At 40.0% G+C, this 13,160-nt stretch overlaps 1 protein-coding gene across 1 annotated transcript in view; it reads right to left on the bottom strand.

The window, feature by feature from the left end:
* RAP1B (RAP1B, member of RAS oncogene family) overlaps positions 1-13,160 on the bottom strand; it is a 29,632-nt gene that overhangs the window by 15,644 nt on the left and 828 nt on the right. The gene's annotated exons all lie outside the window — the stretch shown is intronic.

Here is a 13,160-nt window from a genome sequence, read left to right as displayed (position 1 = left end):
TAAGCCTCACGTAAGACACTTAACGTAAGATGTTCCGCTGTTAAAAGCTATGCACACTACAAAACCTGAAACAGAAACTCAATCTCCTGGTGGACTGATAGCCATCTATGCCTGATTTTTTTTCTCCTCTAGCTTCTCTGAAACATATATGAACCATAAACAGCTTCTCCTTATGGAGTCTTTCCCTTGCATTTCCCGTGTTTTGTTCTTCCTCCTCCCACCACAAGGGGGGGTGGGGAGGGGGAGGAAGTTACTGGTGAAGAGCATGTAAATTAAGAAGCCACCTGCATTATCAAGACAGGAGCTGAGAGTAACTCTTCAAGAATAGTTGCCAGATTACACTAACCTGACATTTTGATAATACTCCTTCATTCTAAAGCTATCAGTCCTGAGAAACGGATGTACTCAGGAAGGTGCCAATAGAAAAGAAGATGGTATAATAGTTACTGAGCCATAGGTAAGCAAAAACAAGATTGGACAGAGGATCATAAGAAGCACCCATAGAATTACCCAGCAACCAGATACAAATCATTACAAACTTATTCAAACTAAATAAACCAAATAAGTTATTTGAATCCCTACCTTCCCACTTCTCTTAAGGAGAGTATTTTAATGGAAATTTACATTGCTTTGAAGGCTGGCTACCCTTAAAGCCTTTGAGAAACAGGAGCAATGCCAACTTCCCTCGCTTTTTTCTTCTTCTAACTTAGGCAGGACAGTGCTGTCAACTGTGGTCTCTATGTAGGCACTAAAGAACAGGAAGCATGCAAAAAAAAATAAAGGCCTATTTCCCAACCCTAACTGCAAAAAGCACTGGCTTTGAACAACTGAGTACTTATATGCACAGCCACTCACATAACTGAATTCTGCAGATGTCTGGTGTAAGTTTTAGCTAGAAAGGAAAACTAGGAAATCTGCTCTTTTTCAAGAAATAAGATTTTCACATGAACTGTACCCTAACACCATACTGAATCCAGGAAGAAAGCAAGCAGAACAATCAACTGAAACAGAAACATTTTAAAGGGTTCACATGTTTTAAGGATCCTCAGCATCACATAAGGAACTCACAATCAGCTTTCTACCCTGATCAGATAAAGTGGGAAAAAGTGGCTCTTGGACATTTTCTCAGACACGTCTCCAAACAAAAGCAAATCAAAGCGATGGCCTTTAAGATGGTCAAGGAATAAAAAAAATGCTATTCTAGTGGTGAATGAAGAAGTTGTACGCTTACTGTTTGTAAAGCCTTCCTAGAAAGCAACCACACAATAAAGAACTTCAAGAATTTAGGCAAGATTAAATACCATTTGGGGCATCTGAAAGGAATTTGGCTTGATACAATAGTCACAAAAGCAGGTTTGATTTTTTGGGGGGCAAGCAAGGTTACAGGGGTAGAACTTAGTTTGCTGGTCGCCCTTCATATTTGCTTTTAGGATTTGTTACATGTCTGAGGAATGGAAAAGCTAATCATTTAATCTCCCCAAGTGATATTAAGCCAAATGAAGTTGTAACTGGAGCTCAGCTCCAGGCCAAAAAAGGATCTAAATGCAGTCACTCCTTGAAGATGTCTCTGAGACAGACTTATATGAACTAGTTGTTCAAGTATGGAATTAAGCAAATAGCCCTTCACAAGAACATTATCATTCTGAGAGCTTCATAGACACCATAACTCTCATAATGTTCAGACCCTGACATTCTGGTTGCATTGTGAAGCTGCAGTATATTCAGTAAAATTTTCATGATGCCTTTGCATATTTATCTCTTTGAAAGCAGTATTTTGAATGACCTTGTGAATAGTACTCTTGAACTCCTCTTAATTGTTTCCATGAGAAAAAAGTTTCAAACATTAAAATGGCAGATCAAGAAAATTAACTTTACCTACCTGCAGTCAGCCATGGAGAAATTCACCAAGGAGAAAAGAGATCCTACATCTCAGAGAGGGGATATTGGTTCTGGAACAGTACAGGTCAGTGGTCAGACATCTGGAGGAACAGCTCTAGCTCATTCAGAAGATCAGGTCACTGACTAAGATCAGAGGATTCCATCTTCCAAGAGAAAATGCTTCTCACCTCTGGCACTGGCTAAACCTAAACCTAATTGCCTACTATTCAGATTCCACAAAATTTTGAGTCTTTGCCTGGTTTGGAACCCCTTCTCCAGGGAAAGAGCTGGTTAGAAAGAATGTGTGCTGTTCTTAACATTCCCCAAATACTTACGTGTAAGAGAAATACAGAATTCTTAGCCCTCAACTCCAAGCCAAGGAAAGATTTCTCAGAATTATTTTAGTGCATAAGCAACACCCTGACAACAGAATCCAAAATGGAAGCCAATTCATTTCCACTACTTTTAGATGTCTTAGGAATTCAAGCAATTTAATTTATTGCTTGAGAGGGTAAGTGATACCTCTAACAATAGTTAAATTAAAATACTCCAGAATTGGCTGTTACACTCATTTAAAGAAAACAGTACTCTGAAATCAATTCTAAAGACAAGATACAGCAATAAAAAAAAGTTGATAAGCTCTAATTAAACATGTTGATACCCATGACTCTGGGAAGTAGAGCTATTCTATTATTGACATGGACTCTTTGGAAGCAAGTGAGTTCAGTAAACAGTCCTAAAAATCTTTATTTCCAGTTTGTGATGGCTTCTTGTCTCAACAACAACAAAAAGTATTTCACAGAAAGAAAAGGATTGGTCAGCTAGCTCTTTTGGGCTTTAAGGCAGCAATTTTCCTCGGACAAAAATATTTCTTCAATTATCTTCAAATATTTTAACTGATGCCAGAGAATCTTGAGAGGAGTTTCAAGAAGCTGCCTGCATCCAGTAATGTGAAGTCATTCTAACTACTTAAGAAGAAAGCATGGGAACAAGTTACTACAGCATGAACAGGGCATGGAGATTTAAGTTATTCCCCAAACAACTCATGGGGATGCTTATCCTACAGAGACAGCTTAACCAAGTCTCCCTCCCATCACTGATGGCAACTACCTTGATCAATACAGAACACATGGGCAGCTTCCATAAAGAAGCTAGCATGCTAACATCTGAATAGTCCTCCTCAGCCCCCAAAGTCAGAAGTTAGCTCCTAGCTAGATCTTTGAACACAAACTTGATGCATGCTCTAAGGATGCAAACTGATGGCTGGAGACAAAGACTGAGCAACTTGCAGTGTTTTCATACAAAGAGTAAAAAGCAAGCCTGTTGCTGTTGTTTTCAAGATGAGCGAAGCAACATACAGTAAGTAATTACACTATGTTCCAACACTGAGTTCAACTAGCAGCTTTGTACAAAAATTCAAGTACGTCAATTAAATTTTGAGCCCCTTTTAAAAGTTATATTAAGTCTATTTAAGACTTAGTTAGAATTTGCAACATCAGATTTACTCTTATTTTGGTAACTATTCGCTGCGATGTGCTTTCCTCCAATTTCAGTAGCAGTCACCATCCCCCACAGAAGCTGTTTGTGCATGTTCTACCAGTCTGACTTCCAGCTACACTGATGATCTCAGAATTCCTAAAAAAAGATGAATTGCAAATGTTTTCGATGCTAAGAAAAATCCAGGCAGACAGTAAGGAAAAAGAATACTCTGATTTTTAAAAATATTACAAGCATTAAATTCAGAGAATGCATGATTATCACATTATAACACTCTGCTAGACACAAGCGAAGTATTCAACTACACAGCAAGTTTCGAGAACTCAAGACAGCAATTCACAGCTGTAAATTGTCTCTACTGTCACTACAGAGAAGAATGAGTGTTTGGCTCTAAAACTTGATTAATGGATTACTTAATCACAGCATACCTGATGCACCTCCCACTGCATCCTCCTGATTAACAGCAGATAGAAGCGTTTCTTTCTCCTTGTAACTGTCATATCTGTTACAGGAAATTTTACCTTTTGTTACAAAAGCTGATAGAAATAGCAGGACTGCAAGTATGGTGTACAGGCTTTTTCAGTTTTTAGACTTCCCTCGTTTAAAGAAGTGCCTCTGCAGTTAGAAAGTTACTTCAAAAAACAAAACAAAACAAAAAAACAACAAAACAAGCCTGTCAGTTAGCTTAAGAGACTTAGCATTGGAAAAAGGCAGCTTCACTTCTGTCCCAGAAACAGACCTGTCCTCCAATTCCACATGGTGCTCATGTTACACGAGGAGATGCCAGCTCTACTCTGTGACACTGGCTGCTGAACCTTTAAGGCCTTCTTACCTTTACATAAGGAAATGCACAGTCCAGCTGCAATTCCAGTACTTCCTGAATCTTTGCTCCCACTGCTGATTTTTCTTTATAATCTACATATAAAGTATACACTGGGCAAAGTCTGAACTAGCATTCTCATATGCCAAGGTATGACTACTTGCACTATCTTCAATATTAGACATTTGGTTTAATCTCATTTGTTCTGGGACCCCCAATACAGAAAGGACATGGAGTTGTTGGAGCAGGTCCAGAGGAGGGCCACAAAGATGATCAGAGGGCTGGAGCACCTCCCCTACAAGGACAGGCTGAGAGCTGAGGCTGTTCAGACTGTAGAGGAAAAGGCTCCAGGGAGACCTTACAATGGCCTTCCAGTACCTGAAGGGGGCCTACAGGAAAGCTGGGGAGGGGCTTTTTATAAGGGCATGTAGCAACAGGACAAGAGGAAATGACTTTACACTGGAAGAGAGTAGGTTTAGACATTGGGAAGAAATTCTTTACCGTGAGGATGGTGAGACACTGGAACAGGTTTCCCAGTGAGGTTATGGATGCCCCCTCCCAGGAAGCATTCAAGGCCAGGCTGGATGTGGCTGTGACCTACCTGGTCTAGAGGGAGGTGTCCCTGCCTGCAGCAGGGAGTTGGAACTAGAGGATCTTAAAGGTCCCTTCCAACCCAAACCATTCTATGATTCCATACACAGATCTTCTTCTTCATTACATCATTTTGTTACTAGCCTCTTAAGACTGGCTGCTATAGTTCCTTTACATTCAAATCTTCAATAACCACCTGAAAATGTCATAATCCCTTGATAAGCTAACAATGTCGTAAGATCCTGGAAAACTAATATATTTCAAAATACAATTTATGACCAGTTGCATGATTTACAGTGTCTGTCTCTACTGCATGATTTACAGTCACTCTATTACAAACCAGGTTAGTAGCCCAAGATATCTTTCAATTCTTGTACATCATTTTAATTATGGTTAAAAGTTTTAGCAATTGAAAGGACACTAATCCTATGTCAATTGAGAATATTAGGTACTAGCAATCATTATCAGGAACAAAATTAGTTCTTCTATGATAAATGAACCATATCAAAAAAGTCTCTAGTAATTGTAACTCATGTCCATTTAGAACTTCCCATCAGTGCGTCCTTAATAGAAGTACGGTATTTGAATATGAGCAAGCACCACTCACACTTACTCAAGTTATACATAATTCCCTAAGCAGTTCCTTTTTTGAAGCTTGAGACTTCTGTCTTGAGGCTGGGGAGTAATGAAAAAGGTTAGGAAAAAAAAAAACATGGCATCCACCAATAGCTACTACCTTCTGCCACATAGTGGTTCTGCTTCTGCAGTAATGAAGGTGTGCCTTAACTGCTTATCTTCACAGTTACATTTTTTAGCTGAATCCACTAATGAAGGTGAGTTTGTGCAAGAAATAAACACTTAAAGGAGGAAGTGGTTGAAACTTGGACAGAAGGCATGTCCTGTGAGGAGAGGCTGAGGGCACCGGGCTGCCCAAGTTGGAGGAAAGGAGGCTGAGACTGCTATCTGCAGCTCCTGAGGAGGGAAAGCAGAGGGAGGTGTCAACCTCTCACACACACCTTGACTGGAAGAAGACAACTGCTGAAGTTCACTCCCACCATTCTCGCTCATATATAGATGCACATTATCAGAGTTGAGTTGCTCTGGAGGCAACTGCTAAGTTGTTGCAATACAAGGGTATTTTAAAAACCAGTGAAATAAAGGGTGGCTTATCTTCACATGCCAGGCTATAGTTCTGCATGTGCTCTGTGAGCAGCTGATGCATCTCAAGACAGTCCCCCAAAAATCTCATTTAACGGATCAGAAGTTTCCAAGAGAGGAAAAAACATCAGACAGTTACAAGCAGAAACCCAAAGGTAAGCAATTCATGTTTGGAAGCCTGAGCTTCAAGACAGAATGACACCTACACACAAAGCTGAATAATGTTAACCAAATGAATTTGAATCACACTCATCCCCACACCACTCTTACATGGAGCAGATCTTTAGTGAGTTACCAAATTAGTAAGGGTTGCATTTGTTTAATCAAGTCTCCACAAGAGTCTATTTGAATCTTCTTAAGAGGAGTCTACCTCTTGTTTAGACCACAGTTACGGTTTCTCTGCACCTTCAAAGCTTGTCATTTACTGGAGAAACCTGTAGTACCTTTAGATTTGCTATGCTGCCGAGTTAAATCAAACCTACACTTTCACAGGCTAGCAAAAGATGTCCAAAGCATACTGGAAATTTAAATCTGCTTCGGAGGTTTGGATGCAAAGATCTTTTTAGATACAGACCCGCATGTCTGGTCATCTAAGAATCATTCACTAGTCATACTATGACAGTCGCCACGCTATTTGAGCAAGTATTACTGCTACATTCTAAACCTGTTATTGAAAGAGTTCCACTTCAGCAAATTAAAGATATGCATCACAAAACAACCTATCTTTTGGGAAAAGCCTGAGTGGAAGAACAACTTCTCAGTCTTCCCAGAGTGTTCCAGTGAAGCCAGTTTACCCTCCATGAAACCACACTCTCGTATTTCCACATCACTCAGGGTGTTCCCAGTACACCCAGTGCATCCTCTCTGGTTCTCAAGATCTATGACTTCAGCTGTCTGGAGATAAGGCTGTGAATGGTCCCTTAGCTTCACTCCTATTATCGTAGCCAACTGGGCATTCAGTTCAGAAAAGAGGCTTTGAGTTTCCTTCCTGAGAAGTCCACCAAAGAATTTCATTTTAAAAAAGTACTTCACAGCAAGGCTAACCAAGGCAGAATTACATTAGCTGAAATTACAAACAGTTTAAACTTGACAAATTTGAAAAGAATTGTAAAATGCATCTCATGATCTTGCCTCTGGCTAGGAGCAGGATGTATTTCTAGTGAGCAAGACTGTACTTGGTTCAAAATATTGGCTGTTGTACCTAAGCGAGGGCAAATTACTGAAGAATCAACACAACATGCACGTTAACTCACTGGACAGAACTCACATTCCTAACAGAAAAGGAAAAGGCAGCTTCAGGAGTTTCATCTACGCCAGGAATAAAATTGTACAACCTACTTATTCTTTTTCCCATGTACTGTTCCATTTATTCACTTTAATCCCTACTCACAGTTACAGTATTTCTTGCCTGAGTCTTAAGAAACTAATGGAAAGCAAAGATGCCAAACACTACCACATACAGTAGCCTAAAGCACTTCACTTTGAAACTGCTATCAGTTACTCAGTTTTTGCAGAACTTCAGCTCTTACACAAGTTTTCTACACAAGATCTCTGGCAGAACTCCAATACAGCTCAGGTCATTTCCTGAAACAAAAAGCTTAGGGAGATCAGAAAAGAAAAGAGAATCATAGAAAAGCAGTGGGCATGCTCAAATGCAAGAAAGGTGAAAAGATAAATTGAAAGAGCATACAATGAACAAAAATAACAATTTCAAGTTGTGTGTGGCCCCTGGGCAGCCTGGTCTAATGGTTAGCAATCCTGCCTTGGCAGGGGGGGGTTGAAACTAGATGATCATTGTGGTCTTTTTCTACCCAGGCCATTCTATGATTCTACAAAAACAAAGATTCAGAAATGCTCAATACTCATATTTTTATATAAAAAGCAAGTAGAAAAATATACATCAAAACTAAGAGCATTTGAAGATCAAGGATCTAGTAAAAAAATTAAAAGTTATAAGCACCTGGATTTACTGGGGGATTGCAAGCTTCCCACTGCTGGGCTGCAAACTTCTTCAACACCTGCATGAATTTCTACAAATTTGTTGTATTCTCAAGTAACTAAAGTCAACAGAAGTTGGATTTTTAGCAAAGTATTTCACAGCACATTAGGAACACAAGGCGGCTCACATTGTGCACTTATATTCCACGAATACTGCTCATGTTAAACTTTTTTGGAAATTCATCCATGGACTGCTATAATTTGGGCAAGAACTATCAAGATGAATTCAAGCTAGCAAAAAACTCAAGTTTCTGATGCTGCTCATCATAAAATCCACAAAAGCACATAGCGTTTCCCATACATCTGCATGAGTAGAATAACAAGCATAAATAGATGGACCACTCCCCCAACAGGGATAAGAACATCACATTCACCAACAATTCTCAATTTTAAACAAGTCAGAATGGTGTAGATACAACTGCAGAAGCATAAGAATCAAGATAGCACAAGCCATATTAATTTACATACTTCTCCAATCCTAACAAAACCCTTCAACAATACTACATGCAATAAGCAATCACGAGAAACTAGGCAGGCTGTGTTTTATGGGTCATCTTTTTTAAGGACATGAAGCTTTTGGAACGTTATGTTGTAAGCAGTTTCATAATGAAAGATCAGAGGAGGGTTACTGACTGCATCTTAAAATGTCTTGACGATTCACCATACCTATTTAACAGTTCTAAGATTAATAAGCAAAAGATTCCTGTCCAGTATGCCACTGGGCAGCCCTTGCACTTAACCATGTAACCTAGACACACAGACACGCAGCTCAGTCCCAGCTATGTCATCTTGTAAACAAATAAATCCTGTCCTAAATACTGTATTGTGGAAAGTAAAATTCCACTTACTGGACTGCTTCCATTCTACATTCAGGTTTGCCCTTCTCAAAATTAAAAAAAAAAAGCAACAAAACAAGATAAGTTGCAACTTTCTACTAGTTTTCCCATGACTTACTTTTAGGGAAAGTATTAGACCAGGCAATACCAAAGTTTAACTGCAAGCAAGAAGTGCACAACTATATGATGTAGCTACCAGTATCATCCAGGTTCTGAGGCAGCCCGCGTAGCAGACAGCACATCAGCTTAATCTTAACTAAAACATGATTGCACACAATGTCTTTATAAAAAAAGACAGCTGGTCTGATCCTACAACTGCTGAAGGCTCTGAATCCAGTAGTGCTCAAGTACCACACCTAGTACCGTTCTGGTCCTCCTTCTGCCTCCTGGACATCCCCTCTCATGCTCCATGTTAATAACAAACACATCTGCTGCTCATCTTCCAGACAGATATGGTCACACCCCTTTTGTTTCTTCTTGATATATGAAGACTGCTTCAAGAAATTCCCCTTCATTGCAGGCATGGGAAATACCACGGCACGAGTAACTAGGTTCCAGAAGATGACTGAGTGGGAAAAAAAAATACAACCTGAAAAGCTAAGACATTAATATAGAGCAACAAAAAGGAACACCTGCAGAGACTGTCTGCTTTTGGAAGTTAGGATAGATTAAGCAAAGAGAAGGCTAGCCAACAATCATTATTTTGGTGTTACAGAGCACATCCATTTAAGAAAAAGTTTTGACCAACTGATTTCATATAAAGCTACGAAAAAAGCCACGCTAAAGAAAACAACATTGTTCAACTACATCTCTACCTCTAATCCAGACTACCTGCTGAAAACAAAGATTAATGAAAGCTTACAGTTAAAGCAAGTTAATGTTCAGTGTCTACAAATCTTGATGCAAAGAACACATTTTCTTCAGAGTTTCTATGAGGAAACAAAATGTAATTACAGGTGCTTGCTTGAAGGTTTCTCCTTAGTTATGAAAATAAACGGTTCCCCTGTTCCAGTTCCTCAATATTGTCCAGAAAATTAATGATATAAAGTTTCATATGGGTCTAAGATTAGGGTTACACTGAAAGGTATTTCATGAATTATCAACACTGGCATGCAATATCCTTTTTGCAGAAGGACTGGTCAAATAATTAAGGTGTGGAACACCTTCCTGTGTTGTAACAGCTGCAGGAATGATACCCAGTGATCCCTAAAGACAATCTTAGTCTGCAGAGAAACACGAGATGCTGTTTCTTTGCACAGGACACAAATGTCCATTAGAAGGGATGGGCTTTCCCACTTCTGCACTATTCTCCGGCCTTCCTCTCTTGGCCAAGAATGAACTAACCATGTGTACTGTAATTGGCAGTCTCTCTTCATAGCTGCATAGCAGGGACTTACTTCAAACGACATAAACTCCTCAGATTAATAACTAGAAAGCTGAATGGAACAATACAGTAGATACTGCCAAGCGCCTCTTCTTCTTCCTGGTTCAACTCTAAGAAAGTTCCTTTAACTCCGCTACACACTTTTCTGTAGGCTCCAGAGCACCTTCACTCTGCTGCTTCAGCAATGAAAACTACTGCTAAAAACACTGCCTATGGAAATGGAGCATTCTGAATAGGTAGAGGGCCCCCAAATCATTTTGAGGGTTGCCTAAGAGGCAGATTGCCAACCTGGTGCATACAGCCTTCTTCCCCTTCCTTGCCGCCAGAAGACCATGCAGAATGTCAAAAGTTCACAACCGCATTCACAAAGAGGTGCACACAGTTTAAAAAAGAAAGAAAAAGGCCTTTGAGTTCCCCAGTGTTCTTTGGGTATTCTAAAGCAAGGGAGATGTGGGCTTCAGGCCAGTGCTCACTGCCACTACTTCAGGCAGCCTCATTCAGCTGTTCCATCAAGAAATGACTTGTGCCACCAAAGTGTTTGACTTCCTCCAAACTCTGCTTGCCTACAACAAGCAAAGTATCACACACTTTTAAGTCTAATTTTTAATATGCCCATCCCCCCCAGTTTTCTTATGTTTGACAGGCCCTGAGACAAAAGACATACATTAGACACATCCAGTGAGATACTCAAGCTCTTCTGCACTCAATCACTGAACAATTTTGAGAGCTGCCACTTACTAAGCAGGTCCCTTATTAAATCCATAAAAAAAAAAAAAAAAAAAGAGAGACCTTCCCTTTTCCCTGCTTTACATAAAAAGAATGGAAACAGACCACCATACCCATGTATGAAGAGGAAAACGAAGTCTGCCTTCAAATGGGATTGTGTAGTTTCTGTAGATACTCCCTCAATCTCTTCAAAGGAAGAGGCTGACTAAAAAATCCCTCCACCTGACCTAGATGCAACAAAGCACAGCAGAAACCTGCCCCAACTCAGCAGGGACTCAACACACCAATAATACACGGACTACTTCAGTCTGCTTTGGCACTTGTTCTGAGGCAGAAGAGTGGCACTGCTTGCAACCACAAGCTAAATATAAACTTTTGTTGCATGGGGTATACTTAGCGTTCTGTTTACTGAAAAAGCAATCTTGATTAAAACTCACAAAAGCTTGAGAGAAATTGCTGAGTGTGCCTTTAAGAGTTAGAGCACTCTGAAAAGTCAGTAAGGTATCTGAAGGTCACCTCGGCATTACTGGGCAATTCACAGAGCACCCACTCACCCCTCTTACCATATATCCCAGAAGTGCTTTTACCTATATGACATCCTTGCCCCCAGGAGCACCTCTCTGAGCAGCCAGCAGCACTCTATGACGACAGGGTTCACACCACAGCAGTTAAGTGCTGAGCACCCAAGTACTGCAGTGACTCCTGCACTTCCCATGTTCCAGATGATAGGTGGACAGCCGCTTATTTTAGCTCCCACATTTACTGACTGCTAGATCACAAGCTAAGTCATCTTCAGCACACTTTCCTCAGGAATTTCTTCCTCCTTTTGTAGGCTCTCACCTAGATTCCCATCTGCTTGCTTCTGTTCCAGAAAGGCGCTCAATTAAAAAGTCAGTCAGTTTCATTCTGCAAAACTAGCACAGCACAAAGAAAGCTGTCATGGCTCACCTGAGATTTATTTCTGATGAACTGCCCTGCACAAGAATCACAAAGTTTTAATAATGCTCAGAAAATTAATCTGGGGAAGGTATATAGTAACAGAAGGGAGACAACCAATTACAAACAGCACAAAAGACCATTTGTCTTTTTCATATGTGAGCTCTGTTTTTAAGCTTATAGTCTTTCAACTCTGTTTTGCAGATTACACCACCACCCCCAGGCAGACAGGTGCTTCAAGTACGATTCAGCTTTGCTAAAAAAAAAAAAAAAGAAAAAAAAAGAAAAAGAAAAAAAAAGAAAACCCACAAAAAATTGAATATATTACGTGACCTTTATAGCACATGGAGCAACTCAGAAGTCAGATAATCACAAAGTCTTACACTACAGTTGCCAGCTAAACTTGAAGTAGCTCATACCACTAAGCAGAACATCTCTGAAACGCACAGGTAACAGGGAAAGAACACTGCACGTCATTATTTAGGAAGTTTATTTGCAAAGCCTTTGATGTGAGCAACCAAGGCAGCCTTCACTACACACTCAGCCCATTTTTAGCCAGAGTGAAGACTGCAGTACTGACTTTGAGATGGGAGGGAAAAAATAAAGTAAATGAATAAAGAAAAACCTCTTGAGCGTTCCACAAATTAAGTTTTAAGCTTGAGATTTTAGCACAGATAGAAGGCCAAAAGCAGATCACTGGACTGCTTTTTCAAGTCTTCTGTAGAGGAGAAAAGCAGCACTTTCAAAAGGGAAATAAATTTATCTCTGAATGATTACTAATATAAAATGAGGTGATTGCTTCTTTGCCTTTTAATTTACTAGAAAAAAAAAGAAAGCATTTCATCCCTTCTTTTCTATAACAGTGATTTCAATATACATTTTGCCACAAAAGAGTACTGAAAAGTCGCTGTCATTCTCCATCTCCTTACTTCATATTAGGATAAAATATAGCTGCTATGTGCTGGAAATAACAAGTCCCACTAATGAAAACATCTAAATGCAGGCACACATGCAGAAACTACAATTTTCAAGCTGCGCATCTCTGAAATATCCTCTTTATTGGAACTGCACCACCTCACCATCACACCCCCAAGGATGACTTTTTCCCCCTTAGAGCAGCACAACCTCCAGACAGAAGGGCAGTAAGGGCAAAGAGCACGCTGATGGCTTCTGCAGGAACCTCGCTGCTCTAGATCCTCTTTTTGTTATCCGAGGCCAGCGCAAAACACCCCAATTTCATTTCATCCCTCTGAAAACTTTGCTTTCGCTTCTAGTGGATATATATTTCGATGGAAGGGTATTTTTTTGGGGGGGGGGGGGGGGGGGGGGGGAGGAG

The sequence above is a fragment of the Lagopus muta genome, chromosome 1 (genome assembly GCF_023343835.1).
Source record: "Lagopus muta isolate bLagMut1 chromosome 1, bLagMut1 primary, whole genome shotgun sequence".
Taxonomy (NCBI): Eukaryota; Metazoa; Chordata; class Aves; order Galliformes; family Phasianidae; genus Lagopus; species Lagopus muta.
This window is presented reverse-complemented; position numbering and strand designations above follow the sequence as displayed.